The sequence below is a fragment of the Oryctolagus cuniculus genome, chromosome 14 (assembly GCF_964237555.1).
Source record: "Oryctolagus cuniculus chromosome 14, mOryCun1.1, whole genome shotgun sequence".
Classification (NCBI taxonomy): Eukaryota; Metazoa; Chordata; class Mammalia; order Lagomorpha; family Leporidae; genus Oryctolagus; species Oryctolagus cuniculus.
The window spans coordinates 50,484,405-50,498,372 of NC_091445.1; the positions used below are offsets into that span (position 1 = coordinate 50,484,405).

The 13,968-nt window shown below is 37.3% G+C and overlaps 1 protein-coding gene and 1 pseudogene across 7 annotated transcripts in view; one reads left to right on the top strand and one right to left on the bottom strand.

Moving 5' to 3' along the window:
* CDH12 (cadherin 12) overlaps window positions 1–13,968 on the bottom strand; it is a 1,101,741-nt gene that overhangs the window by 761,919 nt on the left and 325,854 nt on the right. The window lies entirely within an intron of this gene.
* Window positions 7,975–8,636, top strand: LOC100341269 (S-phase kinase-associated protein 1 pseudogene; annotated as a pseudogene).

Consider the following 13,968-nt stretch of genomic DNA (forward strand, 5'->3'; position numbering starts at 1 on the left):
TATTTTATATTATTATATTAATAATATTATAATAAACATTTTGAATTTTTTCCAATAGGAATCATAAAAGGGAAACAAAAATCTATCATATTTGAATGCAGCTGTCTTCACTTTTAGTAGTTGTATTGTATAAAGAACTTCCCCTGATGTTTTCTATGAATTCATTTGTAAAATCCCAAGACTACAGTTATTTTAAAAATGTTTAGTTATTTGTTTAAGGCAGAGCAAAAGAAAGAGATAAAGAGACAGACAGAGATCTCCATCCACTGGCTCACTGCTAAATGTCCACAACACCTGATACTGGATCCAAACCAAAGCCAGGGGACATGATCTCCATCCAAGTTGCCCAAAGAGTGCCTGGCATCCAAGTACTTGAGTCATCAGCTGCTAACTCCCATTGTGTACATTAGCAGGAAGCTAGAATGAATTCTGGGCCTAGAACTTGAATCCAGGCACTCCAACATGGAATGTTAACATCCCAAGTGGCAGTTTAGTGGTTGCAGCAAATGCCTACTTCTAGTTTTATTTGTTATTTTTTTTTAAAAAATGAGATAATGAGAGAGGGGGGGAGAGAGAGACAGAGAGAGAGAGAGAGAGAGAGAGACAAAGAGAAACTCCCATCTGCTTGATAACGCCTCAAATGTCTTCAATGACTGGGGCTCTGCTGGGCTGCTCCAGGAGCTAGGAATGCAAACTAGGTCTTTCCAATGAGTTGCAAGATCCCAACTCTTTGTGCCATCGCCTACTGCTTACCAGGGTCAGCACTAACAGGAACCTGAGCTGAGTAGCCAGAGATGGAACCCAAGCACTTGAATGTGGGATGGGTGTCTAATCAGTGTCTTGACCACTGGTCTAAATGTCAGCCCCAGGATTGCTTTTTGCTCGCTATTATGGTGGTGAAATTAAAACATGATTCCACCTACCCTCAAATTTAAATAAGGAATTTGTTGTAAAGTTGGGTGCATGTGTGAAGCCCTTACTTCTGTTCATCAAGCATTTCAAGAAAAGTCACAATAAGACACCCAAAAGTGAGAAAGAAAAGTGTGATTTTTGTTAAGCAAATCTATCTTATGATGGGAAACTCATCAATGATGCATGGAAACATACATATCCATTATGTACACAGCAGTTATTTTCAATGTTTCAATGAGCTACCCACACCTGTGTCTCATGTTTAACAGTTTCCATGTCCTAAATACTTCTCAAATGAGATGTAAATCTTGATCTCACTCTTACTAGTAGGGCTATCATTGCAAGGGATAGGAGATGTTGTATCTTTTGATGTTCAAGGAAAGTCATTTGCTTCCTGGTGTTTAGGTTTATATTTTTAGAAGTGACTAATAAGTCTATGTAAGAGCCATTTCTGCCCAGGGGATTAATTTTAGCTATCATGTCTGCTAAACCATCAAAGATTCTACCTCCTGCCATGAGAAGACAATGGTATCAGAGTTGAGTGACAATTTCCCTATCATAAAATCCGACCTGGATTTGTAGCTGCTGCAGGACTTGGCAGGTTGCCAATATCTCTTCATTTCATAGTTTTGCCTCGTAACTTGCATATGAAGTGTGATACGAAGTGCTCAATGTTCAGCAAAATGACGCAAGGCTCTCTCATCTAAAATTGGCCAATTTTTACAATTTTCAAGCCGTGTGGTGGGAGATCTCATGTTTCATCTAAAATCCTCAAATCCTAAATGTCCTGAGGTGAAAAGGTTTGCTTCACACTTTGCACAAACACACTTGGTGGCAAACCTGAACAGTGTAGGGGGATGACATAGTTCCCCTAATGAGATTTTTCATGGGACACTGAAGAAATAATATGTCTGATGACAGAGGGCAGCCCCTTAGTCCAGTGGGGATGTCTGAAAATATATCCTACTGGTAACCTGTCATTATTTTAAAATTTAAAAAAAATTAGAATTCAAAAAATCATTTATTTGGAAAGATTTCAATAAGAGGCCAAGGACCCATATTTTATAGATGCAATTTTAGTTTCTCAAGTGACAACGACCAAAACTAGGCCTAAATTTTGGAACTTTTTCAAAGATGCACACCTGCCAAATTTGGAACTAGGACTAGAATTTTTCTGATCCTTCCAGAATTAGAACCAAGTGTTAATACCACTAAATCAAGGATATATTTTTTAATCGAACAGAATTGATAGTCATTGCTTTTATTTACTTACTTAGATGAGAAAGCTAAAGATTTTAAAGAATTAAAAGATGAGGTTTATTGTTATTTGTTTTACAAATCCTTTGCTGATTTTTGAAAGAGATGTATGCTTTAGAATAATATACATCATTTTTGGGGCCAGTGCCTCGGCTCACTAGGCTAATCCTCCGCCTTGCGGCGCCGGCACACCGGGTTCTAGTCTTGGTCGGTGCACCGGATTCTGTCCTGGTTGCCCCTCTTCCAGGCCAGCTCTCTGCTGTGGCCAGGGAGTGCCAGGAGGATGGCCCAAGTGCTTGGGCCCTGCACCCCATGGGAGACAGGATAAGTACCTGGCTCCTGCCATCAGATCAGCGTGGTGTGCCGGCCACGGCGGCCATTGGAGGGTGAACCAATGGCAAAAGGAAGACCTTTCTCTCTGTCTCTCTCTCTCACTGTCCACTCTGCCTGTCAATATATATATATATATATATATATAACTTTTGAAAGGAAGTACATTTCTAGGAATGATATTGATTTATAGTGTTTAACCAATATTGTCAACTGCCAAATAATTTTATCTACAGGTTAGAATAAGAAAAGTATTTCTACCTTTCCTAGTAGAAGTTATAATGTTTCTGGTGACATACAAGTTAATATTATATAAAGTTTACCTTTTTTAGGACTTTTTAAAAAAAGTTAGTCAATAATTATACATAGTCATTAAAATTTAACAGCTAATTTTTCTGAACAATGATCCCTAAGAAAAAAAAAAGTGTGTTAGAAAATGACTCAGATTGCCAAGTGGCTGTTTAATCATGATTTCTAGTAAAGTTATTCTAAGGAATATTAGTGCAGGCATAAACCAATTTTCATGATTAATAATCACTAGGAGAATCCCCAGAAGTGGTCCTGAAATTTAATGATCAGTTTTTATTTAAAGTAGCCACCGTTAGCAATGGCTTTCTCTAAGTGGAACTTCCCTAAGAGTAACACTTTGACTTAATTACACTGACAGTTCATGTTTATCACCCTTTGGCTACAGTGGGGATCTTAAAAAGAATTAATATAAATGTGACTCCTCTTTCTCATGTGGTGCAAGAGCAATGAGGCGATGTAAGACATGAAGAAATATTCTAAAAATAGTAGTACTTGTCAACAGAAACCAGGACATTGAACGTAATTGCTTAACTTAATGATGCCTGTGATACAGATTATTGCACTCTGCAAGAGTATGCATGGAATTCCCAGATGCTTAGCTTCAATTTTATGTTCTCTGGCACTGACAGCTTTGACAGTAGCATCTAAATAGACAAACAGTAATAAATACGACTTATTCACAAAATATTTCCCTATGTGTATCTTTTCCAATAAGACAATTTTACTAGTAATCTATTTGAAAAGGTCAGAGAGAAAATGCTGACTCTATGTTCCAATAATTTGTCAAACAAGGGAAAAGAGTAATAAAATAGGAATCATGAAAATTATGTTCATTCTTATCCTTTATCAATTGTACTGTGCGACTTCAGGCAAATAATGTATCTTTTAGCCATTGTTTGCTATGAACCAAATGGGATTAAAAACAGCAACCCATATACAACGCTAGATTTATAGGAAGATAAAATGATTTAACAGTATGGTCCCTCCTTTTATCTTCAGGAGATATGTTCTGAGACTCTCAATGGATGCTTGAATCTATGGATAGTAATGAACTTTATATCTTAATTCCATTTTCATGTTAACCAAGCACTTTCTATTTACTATGGCGAGGACTTTTGCAGTTTTGTTTGCAACAGCAGAATTAGCATGAATTTGTATTTCCTTCTTCACAATTTCACAGATGGAAAATTCATTCAAACTATAGAATTTAGCAACTTTAGAATAGGAATTTTTAATTTTCTTACTGAAATCTTTCACCTTTTCACATCTTAAAAGGAGAGATTCGGCTGTTTCTGTTGCGCTAATATGAAGTGCAAGCATCACTACTCCTTCACTGTGGGGTCGTTATTAAGTAAAACAACAGTTACAAGCACACAACCACTGTGATACCAAAGTCAGATAACAAAAGTGGCTACCCAGGGGTTGATGGGGGGGGGGGGCAAAGGGAGTCTATATAGAGTGTTGGACAAAGGGATGATTCAGGTCATGAACTAGACTCAGCAGAACAATATAAGTTTCATCATAGTGCTCAGAATTACACGTTCTTGAAAATATATGAATTGTGGGGCTGACGTTGTGGCACAGCGGGTTAACACCCTGGCCTGAAGCACCAGCATCCCAAATGGGTGCCGGTTTGAGACCCAGCTGCTCCACTTCTGATCCAGCTCTCTGCTATGGCCTGGGAAAGCAGTAGAAGATGGCCCGAGTCCTTGGGCCCCTGGACCTGGAAGAAATTCCTGGTCCCTAGCTTCAGATCGGCACAGCTCTGGCTATTGTGGCCAATTTCTCTCTCTCTGCCTCTCCTTTCTTTGTGTAACTCTTTCAAATAAATAAATAAATCTTAAAAAATACATGAATTGTTTCTGAAATTTTCCATTTAATATTTTCAGACCACCCTTGAGGGAAGTTGTGGATAAGAGGATACTAATGTATATACAAAACAGTATTATAAATGACACTTCTAAACATTATGTAAATGAAAACACAACAATTCATATTTCTTTGAGAATATAACCTGGGTAGACTTTCCTAATACGTTAGCAAGTACATGCTTCTGTTTTCATATACATATACTACTTTGGCTTCTATTATTTTTATATTATTGAATGGGATTGTGTGTTCTTTTATTTATTAATAACTATAAAATGTCTATCAGAATACCTGATAAATTGAGATATTCAATTTATATGGGATAATTAGGGTTGAAAATTTTCCAAATTAGCTGACAATTGGCATAAGAGTATTTAGTTACTAATTCAAAACAATAATGTATAGCACTAAGATTAGAGTCATGTTTCATTGAATAAATGATATATTTTGATAAGTGCAGCATTAGCCAATTTTGTCACTGTAGAACATTATAGAGTTTATTAACACAAACCTGGATGGCATATCCTAGTGTATACATAGGTTATATAGTAAATACTATCATATGGGTGGTCCACCATTGACCAAAATGTGACATGGCACATGGCAATAAAAATAATTAAATTTTATCTCTTAGGTTATCATATATAAACATGGAGTCATATCATAGATAAACATTGGAGTCAAGTTTTTCTAATATTTAACATGCAAAAGTAAATAAATTAATATAAAACTATACCCAAGGCCGGCATCTCGGCTCACTAGGCTAAACCTCTGCCTTGCGGCGCCGGCACACGGGGTTCTAGTCCTGGTCAGTGTACCGGATTCTGTCCCAGTTGCCCCTCTTCCAGGCCAGCTCTCTGTTGTGGCCCGGGAGTGCAGTGGAGGATGGCCCAAGTCCTTGGGCCCTGTACCCCATGGGAGACCAGGAGAAGCACCTGGCTCCTGCTTTCGGATCAGCGCGGTGCACCGGCCGCAGCGCACTAGCCATGGCTGCCACTGGAGGGTGAACCAATGGCAAAGGAAGACCTTTCTCTCTGTCTCTCTCTCACACTGTCCACTCAAAAAAAAAAAAAAAAATTATCTGCCTGTTAAAAAAAAAAAAAAAGCTATACCCAAGATTAATTGCAACTATTATAAAATATACTTTAGTAGCCAATTTTTAACAAGTACCTCCTGTGTATCCCTAAGAAATTTCTGTGACTTGGGAAAAGGCTGTGATCTGCTAAAGACTATTCTCCCTGTCAATTGTATACAACTAATCACAGTTGCCTTACAATAATGCATAGCAGTATAACATCAGACAATGTTCACAAATATATTCCTATTAATTAAAGTCTGACCAAAAATTGAAGTCACAAGAATGACAGGAGGATGCATCAGTTCCACAGAGAATAGAATATAATTAGTTGGCAACAACTAACTTCATAGACTAATTTTGGATTTTTCACACTGTATCAAGACCAGTTCTTTTACTACAAGTTTAAGAACAGTTACTTTCTGTACAAAAATGAGTATAGTAGGCATAATATAAGTCTCAGACCATACATCTTAGGGTGAGTAGTAAGAGCATTGAAATGTCTGTAGTATAACACATCATAAAATATTATCTCTTTCCTCCCCCGGTGATCATGTGTGTTCTGTTGAAAGTAGAGGTTACAGTGACATATTTTTAAATGGAGGCACTAAATATAAATCATATTCTACAGAAACGTGTCAGATTATTATATGAATCTACATACATACAAACACAACACAGCACAATTTGTCAGTAACTTGTCTGCCTGGGTAACGTACGATTTAGTAATGAGATTTTACAAAATGCTTCTGGCTAGCTTTGTGGTAGACTTGTGTGAAGAGGAGGACAGATTCGTAACCCTAAATTTATTAGGTAATTGTGCTGAGAAACTTAGAGCAAAGCAGTTCAAAGGACTTAAGAAGCCATCTCCGGAGCTGGTTCAATACTTATCAATGCAGAGGGCTACTCTGCCTATAAAGAATGTTCTTGGCTTATCCTGAATATGCAGACAGGAAGTCACTGCAGCAACAGCATTTAAATCAGCTGGAACTATCTTTAGCTTCAGCAACAGCAGGTCATACTTTTCCCATTTTGAACCATGAAATTGTTTAAAATTATGTGGCAAGAACTAATACACCAACAGACATGTAGGGCAAGGTACAGGCAGATAAAAGTGCTATAATGTAGATCCCTGGGTGATTCTGGATATGCTTGGGAAACAAGAATAGCAAAATCATTCCAAACTCTATATAAAGATTGAAATAGGGTATCAGCATCTATAATTTGCAGGTTGAGACTACATGTTTTGTCACTTGCTGAGGTGTCATCAAGATAGTTCCTGCAGACTGCATATGCATAATCATTAATAATTGTTTTAATCCACAAAGTAAATTCTTTTGCACATTTAAAATTATGTATACATAAATATATAAAATAAATTATTCTAATTAATTTGATGCCTTTCAATTAAGAAGTAACTACTAAACTACAGGATAAATTATTAGAGCAAAGTTCTATGAGATAACTATATATTGGTGAATAATTATGTAGAAGCTTTGTTTCATCCCATATATGCATGAGTGAAGTAAAAATGTAAAATATTTGTTGTGATTGAAAAGTAGAAATTTACTAGGTCACTCAACATATTATGTTATCCATTCTGTAGTAAATGACATAAAGATGCTTATTAGTGAATCTAAATTATGAAATGATAGTATCAACAAATAAAGTTTAAAAATAAGAGGGTTATGTTCAAACCATTTTGTATATTTTTGCCTTTGAATAAAAGAATGATCTTCTAAATAGGCAATCCATTGAACTTAGATAATATTAAACACACCTTATCTTCCAAATGTTGTGACTCTAATCACATGCCTGCAGTAAAGATATTCTTTCACTGAATTCCACCATAAATGGCAGTGCACATACAATAGCCAGTGCTGTATTACAATCCAACATCTCTTTTTAGTGTACATAGTCAAGAAAGCAGAAAGTGCAAATCCTGTGCTAGAAAAAACAGGAGACTTGAGATACATGTTTAATAATATATTGAATGTCTTACACATAGTACATCAAAGAAAACTTACTTTTGGGGGCTCCACTTACAATCTTAACATTTAAATATTTCACAATAAAACAAAAAGTATGCTCATTTATTCAACTGATATCGAGCAAATAAAAAACAAAAAGAGTAACCTATTTCATTTTTCATCTGCAATATGTATAAGAAAAATAATGTCTAGATCCATTTCAAAAACGAGATTGTGGCAGTGGCCTTGTCGTCCGCCTTTCTCTTCTCCTTGCGTTGACGCAGCCCCTCTCTCGTCAGCCTCCGGCCCGCCGTCTCCTCAAACCCGAACACCATGCCTTCGATAAAGTTGCAGAGTTCTGATGGAGAGATTTTTGAAGTTGATGTAGAAATTGCCAAACAGTCTGTGACTATCAAGACCATGTTGGAAGATTTGGGAATGGATGATGAAGGGGATGATGACCCGGTTCTTCTACCCAATGCTAATGCAGCAATATTGAAAAAGGTCATTCAGTGGTGCACCTACCACAAGGATGACCCTCCTCCTCCTGAAGACAATGAGAACAAAGAAAAGCAAATGGATGATATCCCTGTTTGGGAACAGGAATTCCTGAAAGTTGACCAAGGAACACTTTTTGAGCCTATTCTGGCTTAAAACTACTTAGACATCAAAGGTTTGCGGGACATTGCCTGCAAGAGTGTTGCCAATATGATCAAGAGGAATGACCCCTGAGGGGTCATTAAGAATGACTTTACTGAAGAAGAAGCCCAGGTAAGCAAAGAGAACCAGTGGCATGAAGAAAAGTGAAACGTTGTGCCTGACACTGTAACACTGTAAGGATTGTTCCACATACTAGTTGCACTGCTCTGTTTATAATTGTTAATATTAGGCAAACAGCAGACAAATGCAGCAGCAAATCATTTATTTTAGCAGAATGTTGTCCTCACTGCATGTGTAGTTTTAGTACAGATTGCAAACTGGAGTTTCTTCTGTATGATTGAAAGTTCCTGTTTACATTGCTCTAAATAAAACTGAACTGTGGGTTCTCGATAGAAAGTGGCATTTTGGGCTTCCTCTCTTCTCGCAGAGTGATTGCTGCCTAGTTTATTGTCCAGTTAAATTAAGTGAACTTTTAAAAGTTGGCATTGTAAATAAAACAACTTCCAAAAAGTTTTCTGAAATAGAATTTAAAAAATATTATCTTTATTCATGAGTTGGAAACTGGAAAGAGGCTACTTGAAACAAACGTTCTGAGTGGGTCCATTAGGATGTCTTTCAGCTGCACGGTCAGTCAGTACCACTGGCATTGATCAGCTTGTGTGTAGCAGGGCTCCCTTAATTGGATTTGAGGACTTGTTCTTATTTTTAATCCTCTCAGCTTTGAGTATATTGCCTACAAGACTCAGTTACTACCTGGTTTGTGGTTTTGGGGGTGAGGAGAAATGTAACTAAAGTTTGTTAGCTTTTCAATTAAAAAATACACTTAAAAATGAGATTGTGAAGTACCTTGTATGGTGGTACACTAGAAGGTAACTGTGGCATTGTAAGCCATATCTACTTATTTTAATGGTACCTGTCCTTTTGGGGTTGTTTTATTGAGCATATGCAGACAACAGAGTATTGAAAAGACAGTTGGACTCAGGAAAAACTGTTGTAACTTAAATGTTAAAGCAACAAAAAGTCATGTAGCAAAATAATAAGGGGAGTTGGTGTCTAAGTTATGTTTCAAAGGTTATCTTGTGACTGGTTAATTACTTAACATATATTTGTCTAGAATGAGAGACTTGTTATATGGTTACCTTTTCTTTTCCATACTTGATAACATTGAGAGATATTGAAAAGTATCTCTGTTGAGAAGCCAGTAACACATCTAAATAACTGTAAGTTGATCCAAAAACAGAATATAAACTCATTAAATTTGCTGTTTTCTCTTCAATGAAGAATAGGTTTGCTTTTTCTAAAAAACATTGTGAGAAAATACACTATTTTCAAAACTATACTATGTTCCTGATTAGATAATCTCAGTAAATAGAATGTTTCATTTCTATTTATATTGTGCTCCTTATTTGAGGTAAAATCAAAATGTGTGGCAACATATTCCAGGGCTGGTATTAGAACCAATCTGGAGATAAAAATATATAAACACATTTTATAAATCATGTACAATTAATATATTGAGTTTGGTTCAATATTTCTCGGTAGTGGGTTAATTAACATCAATTATAGTTTACTTAGTGTATAAATAGGTAGCTGGCCTGAATGCATTAAGGGAATTTATAGAAACAAAGATCCAATGAATAAAACACATCAGGTAGAGGATTGTGGTACTGAATGATGTGGTTATTGAAATTCAGTCTCCTGAGCATCATTTCTTTTTCTCCCAGTACTGACTCTACTAGTAAGTTTACATGGGGTAGTTTTTACAGGGAAATAACTAAAACAGATCAAAAGGACTGGGGATAATTTATTTTGATTATCATGCCAATCAATTTGAAAAATTATTCTGGTCTTAGAGTTGAAAACATTAGAGACCATTTAATATATTTCAAGGCTCCTTCTGAATCTATAACTCACCAAAAATCAACTTCACGAGCCCATTTATTGTTTTCTTTTTAATCTGTCATTCAACATACTCCCATGCAAACTTGAAAAGTATGTACAAAGTGCACCAATTAACAACAAGGCAAGGGTGTGCATAGCCTTGTAAATACAAATGTGCACACCCATTGTTCTCACTTTTGTACTGGCCACCAAGAGACTAGTCAGTGAAAATGGGGCATGTACAGAGCACCGTTCTAACATATCTACTGTAATGGTCCTCCAAACTCTGTACACCCTATGTGGTTCATGTGTACTCAGATATACAATAAATGCACCCAGTGCTTTCAAAGTTGAAAAGCTCTATGTGGCTGGTGTTGTGACATGGTGGTAAAGCCGCTGCCTGCAGTATCAGCATCCTATATGGGTGCTGGTTTAAGTCTCAGCTGCTCCATTTCTGATCCAGCTCTCTGCTATGGCCTGGGAAAGCAGTAGAAGATGGCCCAAGTGCTTGGGCCCCTGCACCCACAGGGGAGACAAGGAAGAAACTCCTGGCTCCTGGCTTCTGATTGGCTCAGCTCTGGCTATTGCAGACAACTGGGGAGTAAACCAGTAGAACGGAAGACTTTCTCTCTCTCTTTCTCTCTCTCTCTCTCTCTCTCTCTCTCTGCCTCTCCTTCTATCTCTGTGAACTCTGATTTTCAAATAAATAAATAAATTTTTTTTTAAAAAGCTCTAGAAAATTAAAAAAAACTTTTTTTGCTGTTTCATTAAAAAAAAAAAAAAAACCACCATATGACATGAAAGCTCCTAAGAAGAGGTCATGACAAGAGCCTTGAGTGATCACTGACATCATAAATTAAGAGTGTCAATTGTTAAATCAACAACAGGAGTTACTGTGCACTTGCTCCCCATGTAGGACCTCTGTCCTTAATACGTTGTTCTATGAGAATTAATGGTACAACTAATCTTCAAACAGTACTCTATACTTTGTGTGTCTGTGTGGGTGCAAACTGTTGAAATCTTTACTTAGTATAGAGTTGATCTTCTGTATATAAAGATAACGAAAAAAGAATCTTAATTAAGAATGGGATGAGAGAGGGAGTAGGAAGTGGAATGTACTATAATCCCAAAGTTGTACCTATGAAATTTATATTTATTAAATAAAAGTTTCTATAAAAATGAAAAAAGAAAAATAAAAAAGAACAGGTCAGTGAGCTAGTGTTGAGCTGAGCTGCTGGTGTCTCTCCACTTTTATATAGCCTTCTATCTAGGCGCAATGATTCAGTCTCCCTGAGAGTGGATTTTGTGTGTGTGTGTCCACTGCTGCACGTGATCTGGCCCATCCATGGGGCAGGATTATCACTGTGATGAATGCAGCAGCAAATGGATATCATAGAAGCCTTGTCCTTCAGAGAGAATTCTGAAGCAATTTCTATACTTGATCTTTGAAGAATATCATTGGGACTGAAGGCAGATGTCACTGGTGCCATTTGCTCATGTGTACATGCTATTATCAACATGTTCATTGCCTCTCTCCCTCTCCTCTTCCCTCACTGTTTCTTGGAATTGCATCCCCTAGAAATTATTTGACCTCTAATACACGTCTCAAGGTTTGCTTTTAAAGACTTCAAACCTAGCCATGTAAGAAGATGGCATCAATTCTTTCTTATATATTTATATAATCATGCATGTTTTATGTATGTATATGAGAAAGAGAGGGAGAGAGATCTCATCTGCTGGTTGAGAAACTGGTTTTGAAATTTCTTCTCAAAAATAACTGGAAACATATTTGTTGCTTGTGAAAAAAAAACAGTGTAAAACAGAGATAAATAGATAAGCTAAAAATTCTTAAGATCAAAGATATATTTTCTAAAATTACAATTTTCTAAAATTACAATCACAACAATGTAGAATATTTTATTAACAATGTAGATATGAAGATTTAGGTTTACATTTATTTTATATTATAATCTGACATTCTACATTTTAAATATTCTTACTACTAACATTAATATAACTTCTTTTGCTAATCCATTGGAAATATTTCTTTTTTTTTTTTTTGACTGGCAGAGTGGACATTGAGAGAGAGACAGAGAGAAAGGTCTTCCTTTTTCCGTTGGTTCACCCCACAAGTGGCAGCTAAGGCCTGCGCACTGCATCTGGTGCGCTGCGCTGATCCAAAGCCAGGAGCCAGGTGCTTCCTCCTGGTCTCCCATGCGGGTGCTTTAAGCTATATAAAATTGGAAATACTTTTAAATACATAACTATTATGCAGTGTAGAAATACATATTTTGTCTAATTTTTTGTGTTCTAAAATGATGCTAGAAGTTTAGAATGGCAAACTATTTCCTTTGACATCTAATTACAATAAAGGAAGATTAGTGGTAGAAACCAATAATCAGTGAAGTCTTGAGAAAAGGAAATTTCTAGTCCGAAAAGAGAAGGAACGTGTGGATTGTCCAATGACACTACAAGCTTGAACCTAGAACTTCCGTGAAGAGATAAACCAGAGGAAGTTGCTGAATTGCAAAACAGAAAGTTAGAGAGGCTCTCAAATCAGACATAGCAGTTACAAGAACCGATGGAATTGGTGCTCTTAGGGGAGGGATTAATTGAATGTGACTGCACAAAACTGCCTTGCCCGGCTTCAGACATTAGGGAGCCTAAAATCTACTTCGAAAGAATAAAAAGGGTGGTGCATGGCTGGCAGGGGAAGGGAGTCCCACAAGATCAATTAATATAAATACTTGTGAAAAATAAAGTATATATTGTGGGTAAAACTATCTTTTCCTAGCATCAAGGAAGATTCCCAATAATATGACCAGCTCTTCAGCTGCCCAATATAAAGTGAAGAGTACAATGGACAGCCCTGGCTAACCTAGACTCAGCCTGAGTGAGGTTTTCTTCTCAAATAGGAAGAGACAATATAAAGTGTCGCTCCCCCTCTTCGTGGAGGAACGACACAGGACCCTGCGTTGTTCTTTCGTCTGCTCGGCCCTCCCCGGGTTTGCTGCTGGTTCTTCCCGGGTTGGCTACCGACCCTTCCACCTCCGTGGAAGGGCGGTTCCCCCTAGCCACATTCCCCACTTCCGCGGGGGAGCGGCACACCGCCGGCCGGCTCTCTCGGGGGCTGCACAGGTGTTCCTTCAGATAGATGTTCCCCCTAGATGTTCCTGGTGCATGCTGTCTCTCTCCTCCTTTATAGTCCTCTTCCACCAATCCCAACTCTGCTACCCACACGCCGAGTACGCTGCTCTCCTCCAATCAGGAGCAGGTCCTACAGTTTATTGGTTGAACTGGAGGCAGCTGTGTAGAAGCTGTTTCTCCCGTCTCAGTGCCATATTGTGGGAGAGCAGATGCATAGAATAAGTCTTAATTCCAGTAACTTAGTCTAGTCCAGGTTGCTCCCCACAATAAAGATGTGAAGGTCTGCAATATGTAAGAGCGACACAAATATAAACGAAGAAGTGGCAGAGCAAGCCCAGTAGTCTCTGAGATGATAATAAGGAAACAAGAAACATTTAATTTTTCATTGATATCCTTAGCTTTTCAAAACAAGAACATGCCATTAAGTGGTCCAAGTGTAGAGAAGGAGAAACTGATAAGTTAGAGGTTTTTTTTTTTTTTTTTTTTTTTTTTTTTTTTTTTTTTCTTTTTGACAGGCAGAGTAGATAGTGAGAGAGAGAGAGAGACAGAGAGAAAGGT